General features: G+C 36.7%; 2 long non-coding RNA genes across 2 annotated transcripts; both read left to right on the top strand.

The window, feature by feature from the left end:
• The first annotated feature begins 3,274 nt into the window (after nucleotides 1–3,274).
• Nucleotides 3,275–7,709, top strand: LOC127863780 (uncharacterized). The gene is made up of 3 exons (XR_008041178.1): nucleotides 3,275–4,329; nucleotides 5,085–5,211; nucleotides 6,308–7,709. It is a non-coding gene; the product is annotated as an uncharacterized LOC127863780 (long non-coding RNA).
• Nucleotides 7,710–8,355: 646 nt separating this feature from the next.
• LOC127863781 (uncharacterized) lies at nucleotides 8,356–12,590 on the top strand. Its single transcript, XR_008041179.1, has 4 exons — nucleotides 8,356–9,968; nucleotides 10,456–10,536; nucleotides 11,225–11,369; nucleotides 11,813–12,590. It is a non-coding gene; the product is annotated as an uncharacterized LOC127863781 (long non-coding RNA).
• The last annotated feature ends 218 nt before the right edge of the window (nucleotides 12,591–12,808 follow it).

The following is a 12,808-nucleotide window of genomic DNA, read 5'->3' as shown; positions in this document are numbered from 1 at the left end:
TTTCTGTATGTTGAATAAATTACTTTTTGGAAAAAAGCGAAAACATCCGAATCATTTTGACTAGTAAACTGAATAAGCCGAATTAGTTCCGTTTGTTATATAATCTCCATTAAACTAAATACGTTTATTATTGCCATGAAGACCAGTAGGCCTACACAAATGAATTTACTGCCGTGAATGTTTTTTATATGTGTAAGATGCAATTGCAATCAAGAAATTATTCATGTAATTTATTCAGGACATAACGGGGCTGATGTGTTGGAAGTGTGGACCATCCCTAGTCGGAATTTTTCTCTTAACTTTGGAATTATTATCGTAAGACGGCGACGCTTTCATTCAGCAAGCGCACGGATAACGGAGTAGTCAAAATTATTAAAACGCTCTGCGGACTAGATTACACAGTTAAATAAAGAGTCTGACCATATAATTGACGAAGACATTCATGCATTTTCAATCTGACATAATTCGTCGCTCATTGTGCATGTATTTGTAAAGCGTCTGCACTTTCAGTTTCTATTAGGATGCGAAATCAAAATGTTAAAGAGAGGTTGAAAGACGTCTGCGATTGTTGCGCCAAATATCAGTCGATTACAAACTTTTTCGAACCAAGAAAGCAAGAGCCAATAAGTGCAGAATAATTCGTGATATCGATTTTTTTCAAGTTTAAAGTTTATATTAAGCACAGTTTCAAGGATTAAGATGTTATGAAACTTCAGTTAATTATAATAGTTAACAGTTTTAGTAAATCAATACAAGTGTGCAGCTTCATAAAAAGTAAAGCAGCAATTATTTTAAGGTATGCATTTTTATAAATCATTTCACCCTATTTCAAGAATGAAATCACCCTATTTTTCAGAATCGATGGGTGAAAACCCTATTTCCCAAATAATTAGCCGGGGCATTGATTACAACTATTGTACTCCTCGTTGAGAAAACAACTACTTCTACTACATGTATTAAAATATCATAAAACATAATTTTCAATCAAGCTGGAAAAAATAAATTAAAAAAAATGTCATATAAACAGGTCTGTCATGAACGTTGACGTTGCTCTTGGTTACCAGAAAAATTTCCACGCACGGATTTCAACCATCATTGTTTACAATCAATTAAGTGCATAAGTACTTGAATTTGTATAGCGTTTTGTAAAGGTGTATGTCCAGCCATAGGTGGTTAGCGTGTGACTATGATAATAATTAGTGAAAACACTTTTGGAATGATAAATAATCATATTATAACGAAACATCAACTTTTCTAAAAAAAAATAGATTCCACTATCAAATATATATATATAACAAGGTATCCAACTCGAAACATCCGAAAACGGAGTGCATCGTTTTAAACAGCCATTACTTCATCAATTTTGCAGCGATTTTTACGATCTTGGTCTTATTTAACGCAGAAATAAATTTCCTTTCTATATGTCTTGCAATATTTTTAAAATACTGGGTCAACTTTTAAGAAATAACACGATACACAACTCGCGTGACCCAGTTTTGATCGATCAGACAGTATTCATGACTGAAATCTTCACGGAGTAAAGGGCATTTTCCCTGCAAAGTTCACCTCGATACCATAATTCAATAAAACGTATGAAAAACATTTTTACCGTGCTTGCCGTTGCATTATGCATCAAAACTAACTGTCCAGCGCATTTTGAAACCTTTGTAATGATTTCATTGGTCCAATGCGTGTGACTTTACAACTGAAGATTTCATTCATAAATACGGTCTGATCGATCACAACTGGGTAAAGCGAATTGTGTATAGCGTTATTTCTTATAATTTGAACCAGCATGTGTACAAATATAACAAGATATTAGGGCTGCAACAATATACCGGTATATCGGTATATATCGCAATACGCAATCCGCATATTGTATTGCGATATGATTTTCATCATACCGGTACGAAAATTTTACAAAAATTCACTCACATTTCGTCCAGAAAAGCCATCCGAAATAGTGATAAAAAGGTAAACAAAACAAAGCAGTGTAAATTATTTTTTACGTAAAAATAGCATTCTAAAAAGTGTATTATACGGAGAAGCGTTGTTACATCCATGGGAGCATTCATTCGATGCTTTTGAACAGATTATCGTTGAATTAATTGCGCACAGCTGTAAATGTTTCGTTCGATTCTGATTTGAGCATTATTTGTAATCCGAATTTCGGAAACACGCTTCCAAATTTGAATGCTAACGCGACAATAAAAAATTATAGCGTCAAATAAAAAGTGCTTTATCCTTTGTCTCAATAAAAAGCGCGCGAAAATTATACAGACATGTAGAACGTCGCATGGAAAGTATGGGTGTATTTTGTGTTGTATAAAAACGGGAACATCACGTCAGCTGAATTACGCGTGTTCAGTGGGAAAAACGCCCCGGTTGGACGTTATTTCATCACATCTTTAAATAGTAACAATTTCAAAAATGTATTTGATACTTAAGAAAATTTGCGAATGTTTGAGTTTCTTATTATTCTTGAGCACATTTATAGTAAATATTTACCAGAATTTGCTTTAAAATTGGAATTTATGGGATTATCGGGTAATTTGCAAGTTATAATTTTGGTACAAGTTAGCAATATATTGCGATATATTGCAATACGGGTTTTTGAACTGACAATATATTGCAATACGGTTTTTGGCGTATTGTTGCAGCACTAACTAGTATCGATTCAATATCACGTACATATAATAGATTTAACCAGAATAGGCTATAATTACTAGTATAATGGCCCCTGGTAGCAAGACAGAGTATCATATACTTAATTCACCATAGACTTTCATCTGTTTTTGCATTTCTGTCTAATCCATAGGTAAAACATGTGTGATCAAGTACTCATATACTTACAGTATCGTGTCTTATGATTTGTTGTATTGTCTATCCTTTAAAGTTGTTTAGTCTTGCGTAATAAGTTATGCACATTTAAATGTGTACAGTCTCATATTTTAAGTTGTTTAGTGTCATGTTAAAAGTTGTATTGTTTTACAGTTAAAGTTGCAGAGAATCATATTTAAAATTATATAGTCATACATTTTAAGTTGTTAATTCTCACATTGTTTTAGTCAAAACTATTAAGGGGGACAGTCTCGCACTTAAAATTACTGAAGTCACGCCTGTTTTTTTTATTTATTTTTATGCCCCCAGTAGGGTGGCAAAATAGCAGTTAAACTGTATGGCAGTCCGTCCGTCTGAAAACTTTAACATAGGCCATAACTTTTGCAATATTAAAAATCACAATTTGATATTTGGCATGCAAGTGTATCTTATGGAGTTGCAAAATTTAAGTGGTGAAAGGTCAAAGTCATCCTTCAAGATTAAAGGTAAAAACAAATCCAATTGAAGTAACACGCTTAAAAGGGAGATAATTTATATTTAGCATTTGGCAGGTACAGATCATTTTTACAAGGGAAGTAGTATTTGTAAAGGGTTATAATCAAAAACAAAAATATATAATCAAAGCAGCGCAGTAGTGGCATTGTGTTTCTGACAAACACATCTCTTGTTAAAAAAAGAATTACACATTGCTATGAACTGTACTTTACTATGTATTTTTCGTGGTTTTAAACCCAAAAATTTTAATATTAAGTTTTTTGGGCATAACATATTGATACAACGCTATTCTGAGTTCTTATTGGTAAAACAATAATTGCAATATTCTAAATATCAATTATAGACGCAACGTTTGGCATTGAAGAGCAGGTGTGTTAAGTATTTTGTTGCAGGGCAAATTTATTTGTCACTAAGTCTAAACCAATCGGGTTTTAGTTTACTTTCTATTTTCTTTTCAGCAAACACTATAAGCCGCCAAGATAAAAACATCGTTGAAGTGAAAGTCGATGACAATCCTGACCCCTTCGCTTAAGTAATTCAGCACAAAAACGTCTTGCGTCAGAGTAGCAAGTCCCCAAACATCTTCTCCCATGTTGGCTTCATCAACACTTCTTACAGCGGAGCCTTGGGAGTTTGACTTCCATCCCAGCATCGATGTTGCTTAGCAACAATTCAATGCTGGGTATTGACAAATTGTTCTAGACGAGTCGCTTACACAGAAACAATCTGATCCAACAGATAGAGCAGGTGTTGCGTGACTTGTCCCTTATTGCGACTGACCTCGATAAGTTGCTCTCGAATAATGTTAACCTTATGCCAGTATGGGATTGACGCCATTTAACAACAGTTGTTGTTGAGAATTCCCGGGTTTGAGGTGGCAACTTTGGCGTCGGGACTCGCTCCATCTCTGTCTATGGCCCAGTCAAAGCAGCAGCAGCAGCAATAAGAACAACAAGTAGTATCTGAGCGGTGCTCTGGGATACGGGGCTTCATGTATGTGCTTAAAGTGTCATCCCAGAATATCCTGTGCAGATTGCTCATATATTAAGTCCTATTAAGGTGTCATCCCAGAATATCCTGTGCAGATTGCACATACATCAAGTCCTATTAAAGTGTCATCCCAGATTAGCCTGTGCAGATTGCACATACATCAAGTCCTATTAAAGTGTCATCTTAGAATATCCTGTGCAAACTGCACATACATTAAGTCCTATTAAAGTGTCATCCCAGAATATCCTGTGCAGACTGCACATACATCAAGTCCTATTAAAGTGTCATCCCAGAATATCCTGTGCAGATTGCACATACATCAAGTCCTATTAAAGTGTCATCCCAGGTTAGCCTGTGCAGGCTGCACATACATCATGTCCTATTTTCCAAGAATGAGGCTCATATAGTTCACTTAACATCAGTCCTTTTTCTGCCTGATTGAAGATAAGCTCCTAACATCAAATGTGAATTATTCGTTTTTAAATTGATCAAACTTGGAAAATAAATAATAAATAAAAGTTGATCTGATATCAATTTTAGTCATAGAAGGTCAGAACATAGTTTTGTCTATTTTTGGGCCAAAATTCAAACCCTGAACCAAAAGTTTCTCCTTGCATAATTAAAATATCTGCTTAAATCGAATTGTTGAATTCTCTTTAATTTGAGTAAAAAAATATTTAAATGCATTCAGCACATTTAAAAATTGTTTTCTTCATTTATTTTCAATATTTAATTTAATTCCTGCATTTTGTTTTAAGAGCCTGTTCCTCCTGGTCCAGGACCTTTGGACAAATGTTCAAATAGTACTACCCACAGGATGAAGCCACTCTGAATCCGGGGCTCCATACTTTCTTGGCCAGGGGCCAAGACTACCTCGTCAATAAGGTGCGTTGGTAATTTAATTTACCATGTATAATTTGTAGTGTTTTACTCCAAATGTCAATAAAAATAGTTTGTGTGTGTTTAATATTAATAAAACTCTATTCGTACTGCTAACTAAAACAAATCATTTATGTAATTGTAAACTATTTATAATAGCTGCCATTTGTATTGCCTTGAAAGGGCTGGATGGGAGTGGAAGCATACAAATTTGTCCTTGTCTGTAATTTTCCCTGTCCTTCCTTTCATCCTTATTTAAGTCCCAAAGGGACATATAATGTTTGTATCAAGTGTTTAGTTTATATCTCATTTGTATGAAGATCCATCAAACATACTTTATTTCTTAAATATATTTTTAATCAAACAACATTGATTGACTTCTGATATAACTGATGCCAGTATTGCGAATATTCAAAAAGGAACATTTGTTTGCTTTTGGGGTAAGACAGTCAATTATTGTTTTCAGTGGAGTGAGGAAGTTTACATGTTTCCGCAGGTGCTCGTAAACATATCTATTTTTTTACTTTGCTGAGAAAAAGAATTCAAGGTATTACCCCAAAAGCTAACAAATTTCCCATTTAAGTTAAATTTAGAAGGACTATTAACCCATTTATGCCTAGCGTCTGGAAAAAAGGCCTTGGTCAGCAGCGTAGACCTGATTAATAGAATAAGTACAATAAAAAAATATTAAATGTTTAACCAGATGGTTTTCCTTCTTTTTGTTATGCAGCAAAAAATTGGCTAATAGATAAATAAGCTGTGATGTGGAAAAATGGGGCCTAATGCATGTGCTTAAATTGTTGTCACAGATTAGCCTGTGCAGCCCACACAGGCTAATCATGGACAACACTTTCCTCTTAAAGGTATTTTTCATTGAACAAATAATCCTCTTTATGAAAATCCAGTCTAGTCAGAAAGTACCCTCCCTTATTAGCTATTGTATTTATTTTAATGCTATTAAGGACAAGGACCAATGAAATGCCAGATTAGAAATTCATGTTGTTGAAAACCTTCACAGCCAGTAAAGGGGCATAGTTTGTTATAGATTGTAATATAATTTGTTACAAGTTCCTATAACCCACTGTGTTGTTGTTGTTTTCAGCAGAGCCCCAGCATTGATATCGAGTTGGCCCAGCAACCGCACCAGTCCCGCCTGCAGGAGCCCCAGTCCAGAATGACACTTCCCCTCCCTTGACTTCTAGCTCCTCCCCCTTGACCTTCTGCCTCAAAAAGTCAGCATCGTTGAACAACTCTGTTCTGCAGGAAATTCTGAGCATGATTCTGTTCTGACAAACGCAATGTCCACGTCATGTTTTCCAAACATAAGCCTGGGTAGTTTTGTTAAGCTAGAGTTCCGCGTGGGCCTGAAAGGGACGAGTGTTACAGACACGAAAAGTTAAAGCAGTAGTTATGGTAACGCTAACAGTCAGTTGTTGCTGTTGGACATCACAACAAAAATCATGAAGAATAAAAAGTTCAATAACTTGTTCCAATCTCTATGGGACAAACAGAAATTGATCAGGAGAAAATCAAGGAATAATAAAAGCGTAAGCTTTCCTAGTGGAATACTTCTGCTGTTGATAGATTGGACAACAGTAGGGTTACGGACTGCCCCATATTGTCCTCTCAGCGGCCACAATATCATAATAGAACGGACTTTGGCAATGTTACTGACAAACAAAAGGCAATAATGACTTGGTTGTGAACACCCAGAGCACAATACATCCATGCTGACACATAAAGGCAGTAATGACTTGGTTGTGAACACCCAGAGCAAAATACATCCATGCTGACACAGAAAGGCAGTAATGACTTGGTTGTGAACACCCAGAGCAAAATACATCCATGCTGACACATAAAGGCAGTAATGACTTGGTTGTGAACACCCAGAGCAAAATACATCCATGCTGACACATAAAGGCAGTAATGACTTGGTTGTGAACATCCAGAGCACGATACATCCATGCTGACACAGAAAGGCAGTAATGACTTGGCTGTAAACACCCAGAGCACAATACATCCATGCTGACACATAAAGGCAGTAATGACTTGGTTGTGAACACCTCAAGCACGATACATCCATGCTGACACATAAAGGCAGTAATGACTTGGTTGTGAACATCCAGAGCACGATACACCCATGCTGACACAGAAAGGCAGTAATGACTTGGCTGTAAACACCCAGAGCACAATACATCCATGCTGACACATAAAGGCAGTAATGACTTGGTTGTGAACACCTCAAGCACGATACATCCATGCTGACACATAAAGGCAGTAATGACTTGGTTGTGAACATCCAGAGCACGATACATCCATGCTGACACAGAAAGGCAGTAATGACTTGGTTGTGAACATCCAGAGCACGATACATCCATGCTGACACAGAAAGGAAGTAATGACTTGGCTGTAAACACCCAGAGCACAATACATCCATGCTGACACAGAAAGGAAGTAATGACTATGCAGTGAACACCCAGAGCACGATACACCCATGCTGACACAGAAAGGCAGTAATGACTTGGCTGTAAACACCCAGAGCACAATACATCCATGCTGACACATAAAGGCAGTAATGACTTGGTTGTAAACACCTCAAGCACGATACATCCATGCTGACACATAAAGGCAGTAATGACTTGGTTGTGAACATCCAGAGCACGATACATCCATGCTGACACAGAAAGGCAGTAATGACTTGGCTGTAAACACCCAGAGCACAATACATCAATGCTGACACAGAAAGGCAGAAATGACTATGCTGTGAACACCCAGAGCACAATGAATCCATGCTGAAACAGAAAGGCAGTCATGACTATGCAGTGAACACCCAGAGCACGATATATCCTTGCTGACACAGAAAAGGTTGAATTACTATGCTGTGAACACCCAGAGCATGATACATCCATGCTGACACAGAAAGGCAGTAATGACTATTCTGTGAACACCCAGAGCACAATACATCCATGCTGACACAGTGAGGCAGTAATGACTTGGTTTGGAACACCCAGAGCACAATAAATCCATGCTGACACAGACAGGCAGTAATGACTTGGCTGTGAACACAGAACACGATGCACCCATGCTGACACAGAAAGGCAGTAATGACTTGGCTGTGAACACAGAGAACAATACATCCATGCTGACACAGAAAGACAGTAATGACTTGGTTGTGAACACCCGGAGCACAATACATTAATGCTGACACAGAAAGGCAGTAAAGACTTGGCAGTGAACACAGAGCACAATACATCCATGCTGACACAGAAAGGCAGTAATGGCTTTGCTGTGAACTCAGAGCACGATACATCCATGCTGACACAGAAAGGCAGTAATGACTTGGATGTAAACACCCAGAGCACAATACATCCATGCTGACACAGAAAGGCAGTAATGACTTGGATGTAAACACCCAGAGCACAATACATCCATGCTGACACAGAAAGGCAGTAAAGACTTGGTTCCTATCAATATCTCCTCCCATATTGAGTACATCAATACTTCCAACAGCAGAGCCTTGGTGAGTTTGACTTCCGTCTCAGCATCGATGTTGCTTAGCAACAATTGGATGGTGGGCGTCGACAAATTAGGCCGGATAAGTCGCTCTAACTGAAACGATCTGATCCAACAGGTAGAGCAGGCGTTGCGTGACACGTCCGTTAATGTGACTGACCTCGATATGTTGTTCTCGAATAATGTGAACCTTAGGCCTGGAGAGCAGTATGTGTTTGATGCCATTCAACAACAGTTATTGTCGGCAGTTCTTCGGTTTGGGGTGGCAACTTCGGCGTCGGGACTCGCTCCATCTCTGTCTATGGCCAAGTCGCAGCAGCAGCAGCAGCAGCAACAATAACAATAAGTAGTATCTTAGCTGTGTTCTGGGATATGGGGCTTCATGTATGTGCTTAAATTGTCATCCCAGATTAGCCTGTGCAGACTGCACCTACATTAAGTCCTATTAAATTGTCATCCCAGATTAGCCTGTGCAGACTGCACATACATTAAGTCCTATTAAAGTGTCATCCCATATTAGCCTGTGCAGACTGCACATACATTAATTCCTAGCCTGTGCAGACTGCACATACATTAAGTCCTATCAAAGTGTCATCTCAGATTAGCCTGTGAAGACTGCACATACATTAAGTCCTATCAAAGTGTCATCCCAGATTAGCATGTGCAGATTTCACATACATTAAGTCCTATCAAAGTGTCATCCCAGATTAGCCTGTGCAGACTGCACATACATTAAGCCCTATTTTCCAGAATGAAGCTCATATAGTTCACTTAACATCAGTCCTTTTATGTGCCTGATTAAGAAAAAGGTCCAAGCATCAAATGGTAAGTAGGTGTTTTTAAAATTAATCAACTTGATAAATAAATAGCAAATAGCAATCGATCAGTTTTAATCATAGAAGGTCAAGGCATAGTTTTGTCTACGTTTCGGTTGAAATTCAGCCCTTGAACGAAGCATTTATCCTTGCATATAAAATCCGCTGTAATAGACTTGTTAAATGTTATTTAATTTTAGCAAAACAATTATTTAAATTACTTCAGCACATTATACAATTATTCCCTTTAATATTTATTTAAGTTCCTGAATTTTGTTTTAAGAGCCGGTTCCTACAGGATCCCATGCAGTCATAGATCGGTACCCAGCTGAACAACAGGCTGTCTGGTAAGCTGGGCCCGGATAGGTGCAGCCAGTCTAAAGCTGGGGCGCCAAACTTGCCTGCCAAGTGGGCTGATATTACCTCTTCTACAAGGTACATTGGTCCTGTAATTTACTGTGTATAATGTTCAGTGTGTTACTACTCATAATTTTATTTCAATAGTGTGTGCGTGTTATACATGGGTAATACTCTATCCTTGCTGCTAACTTAAACTTAATTCATTACGTAATTGTAAATATTCATAATAGTTGCCATTTTGTATTGCCTTGAAAGGGTGCAGGGGGGAGGTCGTATAGAATTGTAGAATTCTCTCTGTCCTTCCATTCTTCCTTATGCCCGTCCAACTCTTTTGGAGTTACACGTAACTTAATGCAGATTGGTTAGATATGGATGACAAATGATTGTATCAAGTGAACAGTATATAGTAGGCTGTGTGTGTGTGAAGTGTTAATTGTATACCTCATTTGTATCAAGAGCCTTCAAACATAATGTATTTCTTATATTATGTAATCAAACAACATTGATTGACCTCCAATATAACTGATGCTATTTCAGAATGCATTGATTATTTGGTTTACAGGGACATATATCAGTGATGCGCAATGAGCTGTTCACAGAGAAATATTCTAACAACTCCAACTCAGCCACTACATCTCAATAGGTAAGTCCCCTAACCATTGCAAAACGTACACTGTGGCAGCAGATCACTGGGATATAAGTCGTCTGTTTACATTCTGCACAGTATGCAACCACAGCAGATTTGCTTATTTCCCTCACAGGTACCCAATAGAACAAGAATGGGATTAATTGTTTGATATGCACAGTTCTGTGGTCTGAGCAGAATTCTACCTTGGAACCTTTCGATTCCTAGACCAGCATCCCACCACTTGACTAAGGTCCCACATTAATAGAGTATTACGCAAAGACATGATATCTGAGCTATTTTCATGTATTTTTAAGTATTGCCAATGTAAAGTGATGAAATATAAGAATATTTATTACACTTGGGGATTAAGAGAAAGTCCCTTTCCCCCATTGCTATGCACCTGGTGAACATATTTGTTTCTCTATAATCACCTGTGAAATAAAGTTTAATAATATTCTGAAATTGACTCAACACATATTCTCTGTTGGTTTAAAATGATTGCATTGCATGTCTATATTATTTTCAGAAGCTTTCCATCTCTGAAACGTTGTTGCCACAAAATTAGTTCTGTTCAAATCTGTTTATGTTGGCTAAGCAATATGGAAGCTTATGGTTGACAAAGACAATTTCTATAATGCAAAAAAATGCTTGACATATTTTCTCAATTATCTGTCAAGTTTGACACACAATCTACTTTTTCCAGACAACTCGAATATCAAGGCGTTAAGTTTCTTCTGGATGCAGTTACAGTCACAGCTTTCAAGCCAGCAGCTGTCGATGTATTGAGATTCTCTCCTCTCCATGTTATCTGACCTGCTGCCTGTGAACATCCTGCACATAGAACCTTTGTGAGTTTGTGAGACGTGCGTAGGCTTTTTGTAAATACCTACCTTCAGAGACAGTTTAAGGGAACACTAGTCCGTCTAAACGTTTGTCCGCATGTCAGGTTGTGTGGCAAATATAACCTCAAAACATATTTCTTATTTTGTTATGCAACTCTCCAAACATGTTAATCATCATGTGGACGTGTACTGTTGCGTATTGTATATCAGCTTCCTTTTGCATTAGTGGAATTAGAGATAAAAAACTAACTTTTTTCATTACATGTTCATATTATTTTGCAGTAAATATTTAATAATTAAGAAATATATCTCGGACCACTTATCTATATATTCAAATCAAAGAAGCTTTAGCACCATATGTCAGTTTTGTTCTTTTTCATTGCTTTCCTAAGTAACACAATCAGAAAAATGAACTGAAATTAACATTAACATACCTGTCTTTATTTCAGATCCCAATCGATGTTATTAAACCGGCCAATCAAAAAGATAACCTGGTACAGCACTTGTCATTGAATTGACGCCATGCGTGCCTTTGAAGATCATTTATTCATACAATTTAAGCATGATAGTCAATAAGTGCCTGAGTTGGCTTCTTAAAAGACTTGCAGTCCTGAGCATTTACGATGGAATTCCTCATCTTGAAATATTGGGAAGGCAGGAAAACACCTGACAATATTTAACTTATTTATTGTATAAACAAGACATGCTTATTTTTAGTTTTTACCTATAAAATGGCAATATGTGCTAGGTGAAATAATTTATCAGAACGGTTCATAATTGTGATGCTTCTATTTTGATATGTCTGTCATTCTGTCTGTGTACATTTCTCATCAGTTTGCTCTTTTGAGGCAGTATTTTGTCAAGAATTTCATGTAGTGATGTAATAGTAAAATATCAAATAATAATTTGATTTATTCAAACTATATTAACCTTCTGTTAATTATAAATTTATTTATTGACAACAGATACTTTGTTTAATATTAACAATAGTTAAGCGCGTTATAAAAATTGTGTGAATGTACATGCATAATATTGCTAAAATTAATGCACACATTAATGGAAAAACTATTTAAATAAAGTGGAATTTAGAAGTGCATCTTAATTGTAATGGAGTTTGTTTAATCATTAAAAAAGTATGCTTTCATTGTTGAAAATATGATAGTAATTCCTCCACAAGTAATTTTGTTCCAAAGTGAGTATTTTCATGAATAATGATCCTAGATATGGACATTGGTTGTAGATTGTTCTTGTTGTATCATATACTGACAGGCTAATCATTTGTGTTGACATTTGCATTCTAGCATTAAAAGTTCATTATGCTTTAAATATTTGTATGTACACATTTGCGACCAGCTTTTCTAATGTAATAAGTGAATAACGTAACACAGATTTATGTGTCACTGTATATACGTTTATTTTGTCATTTGTAAATAGATCAACTGCAA

Source organism: Dreissena polymorpha, unplaced genomic scaffold, assembly GCF_020536995.1.
Source record: "Dreissena polymorpha isolate Duluth1 unplaced genomic scaffold, UMN_Dpol_1.0 chrUn036, whole genome shotgun sequence".
Lineage (NCBI taxonomy): Eukaryota > Metazoa > Mollusca > Bivalvia > Myida > Dreissenidae > Dreissena > Dreissena polymorpha.
The sequence above is the reverse complement of the archived record's forward strand: the minus strand, read 5'-3'. Positions and strand labels throughout refer to the sequence as shown.